A 10,210-nucleotide genomic window follows, 5' to 3' on the forward strand; every position below is an offset into this window, starting at 1 on the left:
CTTGACCACTGCCTAGCATGTAGGTTCCCAGTTTACTGTTGCCTTTAGGGATCACAAGGTCCATATTTATCTCAGTCTTGGCAAATCGGTTCTCTTTCTCATCAACCTACTGGAATATCTCAGAGCCAATCATCCAGTAACCGAGCTTTAGCCCATTAACACTCAACCTTACAAAACTAGACAAGCTGCGATGGGATTCATGGAGATAAGGAAATAGAACCGCCGGAAGTACACTGAACATGCTGCGGCTTGCTGCAACGTTACCCCTCATATCAAACACCTCTGTCATCCCCTCAAAACGTGCCCAAATATACTAAGACTCGAACACCGTACAAGAAAGGAAACATGGAACATAGGCAGAAAATATCAATCAACATAGACAGCCCCATTTTACGTGTCAATAATCTAGGGCTGGACAGGGGGACAATACAGAATAGGATTTAAACATAAACAGAGTATGATCAAATTCAGGCATGGGGTCACATATTTTAGAAGACACCAACGACATATAAAAGAATCAGAATAAAAAAAGGGCAAACAAGTAAGCAACCAATCTCAACATAACAACTTGTGGCCCTTAATGTCCACACCAAACAACAAAAATTGAACATTTAGAAGCAACCAAAATGAGAAATCCAATATGAGTGAGAACACAGAGAGTAACAAGAAGCATACTTGAACAGTCTTGACAAAATCTCTGCTCTGTCCTTTTTCCATTGCCTCTATTCAGATCTTCCTTTTCAAAACATGGACTGAATCTTCAGTTTTTCCAAAACCCACCAAAATAATAATAATAATAATAAAAACTAGAAAAAAAAAATAAAAATAAAGTATTAAGTCAAAATCAAAATAAAGATAAATAAATTAATTAAAAAGAAATCAGGAATCATATAAGAAAAGGAAAAGAGAAGATCAATCACATGTAAGTCTTATAAGTCATGCATGCTATGCAAACTAGGTGACCATGAAGGAAAGTGAGTCAATGAATGAACTAATGGGTCGGGTCCTGTGGTGCCTAAAGTGGGCCTAGGTGAGCCAAAGTAAACCTAAGTGAGCTTAGAAAAGTGCTCTAGTGACCTAGGGTGAACTAAGTTGAATCTAACTTAAAGTGCACCCAAAGTAAAGTCTAACCAAAACTCGAAGGGTGACCAAGGTCACAATGAGGAGCCAAATAAACCTTCAACCAAAGTCTCAAACTCGGAGAAGACAAATTGCATAGTAGTAAGTAGCTACAAATGAATCATTATAAAATACTAAATGAGCCCTCAATAAAACATGTGCTAAGGGGACAAAATGAAGGGTCTATAGTAATAGAAAAAAAATTCTAAAATCTTCAAATCTCAACTTTTAAACCAACATATCAACCATGGTATTTTTGTCCAAGCAATTTCAAACTAAAACAATAGCTAACAATAATTAAATTCTAATGTTTAATAAAGTCCCAAAAAGAGAGTTTAAATAAATATCCTAATAAAGCCAAATTTTCATTCTAACCATCACTTCTCACCAGAACTTAGGGTACCTGAAAAATTAACAACAAAAGGGGATGAGCTCAAAACTCAATAAGAAACATTAATATAGTTTCATGGATCAAATATTTTTATTCATGCTTCCAAATAGGAGATATAAGGTATAATCACTTTTGTAAAACATTTGAGTTCAAACATGCTAATACATTTTAAACAGTTCAACCAAACATTTTCATATATATCAAAACCATTTCATATCAAATCCAAATAAAATACATTTCAATTATTTTTATTCTGGTTACCAAATAATAAATGGCGCTTAGTGAAGTGAAACTTTACAAATGGGTGGTTAGCCTCAAATTTGTTCATTTTAAGGTGGACATAATCAAAAGTAACCTCTAATAAAAGCCCTCAAGGCTGGGGTCTAAATCAAATACATTTTTCATCACGAAAATGTAAAGGTCAATTATTATATCCTATTGACAAGGGCCGAAAAGTCAACTATTATATTCCATTGATAAGGACCAAACAAATTAAAGTTAAATTCTTTGTTTTATTTATTCAAACTTACAGAAACATAATACCTCCATATATTCTATTATAAACAAAAGAAATATTATAATATATTTTTCATGTAAAAATATATTTGATCCATACATAAAAGCAAAAATAACACTTACACACACACACACACACACACACACACACACATATATATATATATATATATATAATTATCTTCTTTTGCAAAGTTTGTATTAATTTCTCTTAGCTCAAAAGAGTCCTCAAAAACCTTGGAGAGAAATAATTATGGAAAATCTATTCTTCACTTAACATAACATAATAGAAATAAATATTACTATTTATCTACAATTTAATTAATCTATTCCGTATTTAAATAAAATTAATAAATTCTCAATTTGATTCTAATGACACATTACTAATTTAATTAAATTGCAATTTTATTTCATTATAATTTTTTTTTTACTAAATCTCTCATTCTATTTATTACATTAAACCATTATTACTATTATCTTATTTATTAACCTAGACCTAAATATTATTATTTTATTAATTATCAAATTCAATAGCCACCCAAACCATTACCCACTTGTCTCTGGCACACACGAAACCAATAAAACAAAGCAAGTTTTTTTGATTGTCATCATCATCACTATGATGATTCATTATTTATTTATTTATTCTTGGTTTTCCAAGGTCATCATTCCATCCAATGCACATGCTTCGTTTTTATTCTTTCTTTCTTTCTTAATCCTACTTCTAGCAATGTGCACACAAATACAATGCCTCAAAACCATAAATACAAGTATCTATATATGACCCCTCCAAAATCCAGAAATCATGTAATTCTTCTTATTATTTATTTATTTATTTTCTTTTCAATCTAAAGCCTCGACTAACGACTTATTTATTTATTATCTAAATCTAAAATTTCTTTTCTTCCTCTGTTTTTTTTTTCATTTTAAATTTATTTATTTATTTTTCTATTCCATTGAAATTTTTGAAATTTTCCTATCTTCATCGATAAATCAACTTATACTTGCAATTTTTCAAACATTTTGATCTAAAAGTTTAATAAACAAACCCTAATTTTGATTTCAATTTTCCAAAAAATATCTAATATGTTCGAAACTAACTAACGAATCTAAAATATCAATCTAAGAGTTAGAATCTTATCGGAAAAGTATGGACTTCAAACCCTAAACCTTCAAACCTTCAAACCTTCACCCCTATGTTCTCCTATTATCTGATTTTGGTTAATAAGGTTTTTTGAATAAAGAAGACAAGAAAAAAAAAATAATAATCTAATTCATACCTAGGACTATTAATGGAAAAAATGACAATTTTCCCCTAATGAATTTAATTAATTTTTAATTTACTATTTTACCCCTAAAATTAATTTGGGGTGTTATAGTATCAATGGATAAATAAAAAATCAAAAGGCTTAGGTCATAAATTTTATTTCAAAATCATTTAAGAATTAATTAATTAAAACTCAATTTTAAGTTTTTTAATTTAAATTCCTCCCTTATTCATTATTGGATTAAATTCTTTAACTATTTTCCCTCTTTATCTTTATTATTTTTTTCATAATTTTTATCATTCGAACATAAGCTTTCTTGTTTCTCTTAAGATTTTGTAAATCATTTATGTGAAATTTTAAAACCAAATTAGCTATCAATATTTCTTCTACTTTTTTCTCAATCAAATGCGTGATTTATTGTTGATACTTATCTTGGTTCATCTATAAGTGAGACCATAACAAAATAGACATGTTTTTTTTTTTTATCCATTTGGAAGTCCTAAGGAATCAGCATGTAGCCCATAACAAGGACTATCAAATTAATCATTTATAGTTTACAATTAAATAGAATGCATATTAAAGGGGCTCTAGACTCGCAACTATGAATATATTGTTTGTTCTAGGTCCAACAGGTTCTCAAAATTTCAAAATATGTTTAATTACAAGGTTAAGAGGAGTTCATACACATATAATATATATGTAAAATTGCAAGGTTAAACGTTTTTAGAGAGACACTTCAATTAAAAGCATTTCCTATAAAAACAGTTTCAATCGGACATTAATTATCTTTAGTTAATTATCATCAATTCCTAAATATAAATTTATTCTCCTTATCGGGGATTTTACTAAAATGCGTTTTTTTTTATTATCAAATTAAACTATGCAAGTGTAGGAAGTAGTTTTGTTCAATATGCTCATATGCTATTTAGATCATGTTCTCCTTGAGTTGCTTGTTTCTTCTTAACAAAAAAAATACAGTTTGTCACCCATTTTGAAGGGAGATAATAACAAAAAACTCATAGTTAAAAAAAAAAAAAAAGTGATTTCAACAGTTTGGGAATTATCACTCTCAACAATCTATTAAAAAATTGTAAGATTACATGTTGGATCTCCCCAGCCCCAAGGACACTTACTGTCACAAGAAACCCATATCCTATCTTCCACCCCAAGCCTGCTTCTGCCACTCAAAGTCCAAACACAATATTCAGAGCTCCCAAGATGAGAGCAAGTCTCCCTACCAAGTGATGTTACTAGTTCCAGTACTTGCGCTGTTTGGATGTCTTGTCCGGCCTTAGAATCAATGCCATTACCTGAGAAGAAGAAAACTTAGTTTCCAGCATGCTTGAAGAAATATATTTAGTTACTGTCGAGTGAAGGCCCAGGCAGAGTGAAACAAACCTGAAGAATGCCAAGGAAAAACACCAAGGATCCGAGGGTCTGTGAATCTTGAATTTGGGAATGCGATAAGACTCCAGTCCATTGTAGAGGTCCTTCCTGCGACGACAGTAGCAAACCCGGAAGAAAACCCACAATCTGGATCGAGATATGAAGATAAAACCATTGAGGATCATGATGCTTGAAGTATCTAGGGATGATTGCCCCAGATGGAAGGAGCACGTCCCATGCAATTAGGCCCATGTCTCCATGACGCGTCTCCAAATCTCCAGTGTTATTGACACCAGAGTATATCCTGTGAGACACACAACAGAAATTTTCCATATCAGACTTCAAAGAGTTTTATCTGAAGCTCCCACTTTATTTCCTAGATATAAGCCCCTCACGTCTAGAATGTAAAATCCTCTGTTCTCTGTTCAAATTACAGCTTTGCAATTGGAGTCAATACATCTCGTATTCAATTCAATCCTCATCTTTTTATGGCCTCCTAAATTCTAAGACCTGTCTGGGTTGTCCAGTTTGTGAAAATTACATCATGGGGACCCAAGAGGATGGGATTTGATTCAATGTTAGGTACAAAATTTTGGAAAAATCTGCAAAACCCTCAACAGTTGTGACCACAGCTCAAGACCAAGGTGGAAATTACAATCTAATAATGCTGATGAATGCTTCATAGACTGCTCTACGAAACTAGAGTTTGTCAGAATGCTGTCCTTTGTTGAAAGACATGAAGATCCTCACATTCTCGAGCAGGAAGAACCTTGGCCGAAAGTAGTCGGCAAAGGATAAGAAGGCTGGGATCATTTCACACTGAACTTTATTCCAGCTGCTTTGGTTAACCGGATTCATCCCAGAGAAACCCTGTGAAAATGGCAGCCTTGTTTTAGCTCTTTGAATAGAGTGAATAACAGAGCAGAAGCTGATCAAACCTGCATGGAGGGCCGCCCATTAATAAAATCAACTTGTCCAAGCATCCGGTGATGCAGATTGTTTGGCAGCTCAGAAGTAGAGACACGGTCATCGGCATTCCCGCACTCCTCCACGACAGCCCTGCATCACAACCAATTTACGGGTCTATACAAATGAGAGAGAGAAACGAGATTTTCATGTTAATGAAATCATTCACCTTAGGATCGAACTGAAACGATAACATCAATGATTCCGGATGATTGAATTTGAGTACATCCCCAGCAGGCTCTTCATATTCAGTAGCCTACTTGGTTACTGATACACCTGCAAAATTGGAAGCAACAGGAGGTAAAATCATCACATTCTTTAACAAAAATGTCATCACATACGACTCTTTAGCTGATATAGATACAAATGAAGTACCTGCTTGAGGGGCCCTTCAAAGGAAAATATATTCCAAAGGTTGCAAGGACATCACATGGTGGCAGATCATGCTTCTGAATAACCTGCACATTCCACCCTTCAAATATATTAGAAAAATAATATAATGTAGTTTTATATTATAATAGAAGTTCAAAAAACAAGAGAAATTATGCACGATTGCTTGCGCCCACCTCATGGATGTCATAACAGTATGCCTTCTTGCTTTTACATTTTCAGTAATAATCAATCCATAACGAATTTACATGGAGAAGTGAGAACCCTCAGCTAGTTTCATCCCCATGACCATGACCCAGCAGCTCACCCAACGTAATCACAGAAAACGGTTTGGCAATGGTGGCCACTGTGTTGAGAGTGCTCGAGCAACTTGTTGCATAGTTGGCCGAGATTGGGGATTAACACACAAACATGCAAATGCCAACTTCACCGCAACCACTACTTCCTCAGCCACTTGATTCACAGGAGGTGAGGGGCGCTGGTCTATCACGTCATTCACCAGGAAATGGCCGACCGTTGATGGTGATGCAGATGAGGAGGACGCTGATGATAACAGGGATGAGATAAGCTCTCCGGGATGCCTTCCCATAATTACTTCTAATGTCACAACACCGAAGCTATAAACATCGGTTTTATTATCCACCTTCATTGTGTAAGCAAGTTCTGCAAAGAAGATTAGATCATGCTCTGCTCTGCTAAGCAATTAGAAACGTTACATATGACGTATAGAGGCCATTTAGAGATGAGCAAGGCACTAAGAAAAATGTACCTGGAGCTGTATAACCAAAAGTTCCTGCAAATGAAGTCCAATTAGATGAGTCTGACTTTAAAAGCCTAGCCGTGCCGAAGTCAGATACATGAGCTTCATATTCTGAATCTAACAAAACATTGTTGCTTGATATGTCTCGATGAATTACAGGAGGTGAGCAATCATGGTGCATATACGATAAAGCTTTAGCCACGCCTTTAATAACATTTAGCCTCACAGTCCAATCTAATCTTTCTGCTTCTTCGTCGTTGCATAGAATGTTTTGCAAACTCCCCTTTTCCATAAACTCATAAACCAAAAATGAGTTCTTTGCAAATGAACTGAAGCCATAAAGCTTGACGATGTTGCGGTGCCTTATCTGTGCTAAAGCATAAATCTCACTTTTGAAAGCTTTCAAATCAGCCATATCTCCATCTTGTGATGAGTGAAGCTTTTTCACAGCAACAACCCGACCTGTTGGCAACTCAGCCTTGTAAACAGTACCATATCCTCCAGTGCCAATACACTGTTTCGAACTGAAATTGTCGGTCCCCTGTATGATGTGCTCATACAACAATTCCCCATCATGGCCCCATATTGCAAATAGATCTTCAACATCTGCTTCAGGAGACTTGGTTTTTCTCTTCCTCAATTTTTGGAAAAGAAAAAAAATGCCAATAACAAAAGCAAGTAAGAACAATAGACTGCTCACAAGTAGGAGTATTACGATCAAAACAGAAAAACTTGTTGGCCTTCTTTCGACTAGCATTGCATGGCTTGAGATGAGTGACATTATTACCACACAGACCTTTATTATTTTTGAATGCCTCAAATGGAGCAAAGGCTTTGATGTTGGGGAGAGGACCTTCCAACTGATTGTAGGATATATCAGCAACTGTCAAACTTCTCAAATCATCAAACGTGTGTGGGATGGTGCCAGATAGCCCGTTGTGGGAGAGATTCAACGTTTCCAGGTTCTGTAATTCTCCAAGCAGCAGTGGCATCTCTCCTGTCAACATATTTTGACTAAGATCGAGACTTTGAAGATGATGCATCTTTCCAATTTCGTCAGGAATGCTATCCACAAATCTATTCTTGCTCAAGTTCAAGGACCATAATTTCCAGAAGTTTCCCAGTTGCTTGGGAATTGGACCGCTTAAGTTGTTTGATGCCAAGTCAAGGATTTCAAGATTGGATAAGTTTCCCAATTCCAGAGGAATACTTCCTGAAAGTTTGTTGTTGCCTAGCAACAACTTGAACAGTAAAGGAAGCATACCCAATTCTTTTGGGATCTTCCAAATTAGATGATTTGAGGAGAGATCAAGTTGTTGCAGTTGAATTGCTTTCCCAAGTTGAGGTGGTATAGCACCAGAAATTTTGTTGTTGGAGATGTTCAGGTTTGTGAGCATGTGGCACTCCCCCCATTTCTCAGAAAGCTCACCATAAAAATTGTTATTGCTTAGATCAATATAATTTAGATTAGGGTATACACCAAAACTTTTGGCTATGTGTCCCGTAAGTTGGTTTCTGTCAAGCCGAACTCTGACTAAGCTAGTGCAATTTTTCAAGCTCTTTGGAATAGGACCAGTGAAATGGTTTCCAACGGCGGCAAAGTTTTCAAGAACACTACCACGACATATCTCCTGTGGTAGTTGTCCAATGAAGTTATTCTCACCTAACTGCAAATATTTCAAATGAGTGATATTATTCATTTCTGAAGGAATGGCACCACTGAGTCTGTTGTAATAAAGGGCCAAAAAGTTTAAGCCGGACAAGTTTCCTATGGATGGAGGGATTGGACCAGTGAGACTATTAGTTGCCAACTCAAGATCATTAAGTGATGTCAACAATCCAATCTCTTGAGGAATAGAACCAGATAGTTTGTTTGTATGAAGGTACAAAGTGGTTAAGTTCCTCAAGTTACCTATGGAAGGAGGGATTGGACCGGTGAGATTGTTAATTGACAACTTAAGATCATTAAGTGATGTCAACAATCCAATCTCTTGAGGAATAGAGCCAGATAGTTTGTTTATATGAAGGTACAAAGTGGTTAAGTTCCTCAAGTTACCTATGGATGGAGGGATTGGGCCAATGAGACAATTATTTCCCAACTCAAGATTATTAAGTGATGTCAACAATCCAATCTCTTGAGGAATATAACCAGATAGTTTGTTTGTATGAAGGTACAAAGTGGTTAAGTTCCTCAAGTTACCTATGGAAGGAGGGATTGGACCAGTGAGACTATTAGTTCCCAACTCAAGATCATTAAGTGATGTCAACAATCCAATCTCTTGAGGAATAGAGCCAGATAGTTTGTTTGTATGAAGGCACAAAGTGGTTAAGTCCCTTAAGTTACCTATGGAAGAAGGGATTTGACCAATGAGATTGTTATTTGACAAATCAAGAACATTAAGAGATCTCAACAATCCAATTTCTTGAGGGATGGAACCAAAAAGTTTGTTAGAATAAAGGTATAATGTGGTTAAGTTCCTCAAATTTCCTATGGAATGAGGAATTGAGCCTCTAAAATTATTAAAACACAATGATAGAAAGCTAAGAGATGTTAGAAATCCAAGTTGGTGAGATATTACACCAGTGAAATGATTGAAACCAAAGTCAAGAAATGTGATCAATTTGGAAAGATTGCCAATGTTGATTGGAATGGTTCCATAGAGGGAGTTGTTATAAAGATTAAGAGTGAGGAGGTTGGGGAGTGATGAGAAATTGAGATTACGGAGTGTACCTCTCAAACCGCAACTATGAAGGTCTAAATTGGAGACACTTCCTGACCTGTGACAAGTCACTCCGAACCAATGATGGCAAGAATTGCGTCCAAACCAAGAAGAGAGGAAAGATTGGGTTTGATTATCAAGACTGGTCTTCCATGTTAGAAGAGCGACTGCTTCTTGATCTTGTTCAACTTTCAAAAGAGAAGTGGTAGGTGTAGAGGCAGATGTAAAAGTGACATGGAATAATGATACTGAGTACAGAAGGAAAATGAGAAATATGAAGAAGCAAGGAGTGATGATGAGTCGGGGGAGTAAGGAGTAGGATGAAAAATATTCAAGGGCCATTGTTGAATTGGTAGAAATGAAGTTATTAAGAGGTTTACTTGGAGGGAAGGATGAAGACGAAACACTTATTTATAGACTTAAATGTGATACATCCAAGATTTTCATTAGTTGGTGTTGACATCTAACCACCTGCTTCGTCTACAATTAATGGAACTAAAAAGGATTATATACATGAGCTCAATTCCACACTTATTTTATTTTATCAAAATGCTCGTAACTTTTTACTTAAAATTTACACCTACAATTACATATGAAATAATTTAAAATAGTCATTTTTAACTCTATACACTTTTAAATATAACTTGTTTAAAATTAATAATTACAATTCATTTTAAGAAGTAAGGATCAAATA

The 10,210-nt window shown here is 35.2% G+C and overlaps 1 long non-coding RNA gene and 1 pseudogene across 1 annotated transcript; both read right to left on the reverse strand.

Moving 5' to 3' along the window:
- Nucleotides 1-4,346: 4,346 nt before the first annotated feature.
- Nucleotides 4,347-4,730, reverse strand: LOC117910798. Its single transcript, XR_004650787.1, has 2 exons — nt 4,693-4,730; nt 4,347-4,604 (listed from the first exon to the last, which is right to left on the reverse strand). It is a non-coding gene; the product is annotated as an uncharacterized LOC117910798 (long non-coding RNA).
- A 1,123-nt stretch (nt 4,731-5,853) lies between these two features.
- On the reverse strand, nt 5,854-9,870 carry LOC117910792 (annotated as a pseudogene).
- Between the last annotated feature and the right edge of the window lie 340 nt (nt 9,871-10,210).

Source organism: Vitis riparia, unplaced genomic scaffold (genome assembly GCF_004353265.1).
Source record: "Vitis riparia cultivar Riparia Gloire de Montpellier isolate 1030 unplaced genomic scaffold, EGFV_Vit.rip_1.0 scaffold861_pilon_pilon, whole genome shotgun sequence".
Lineage (NCBI taxonomy): Eukaryota > Viridiplantae > Streptophyta > Magnoliopsida > Vitales > Vitaceae > Vitis > Vitis riparia.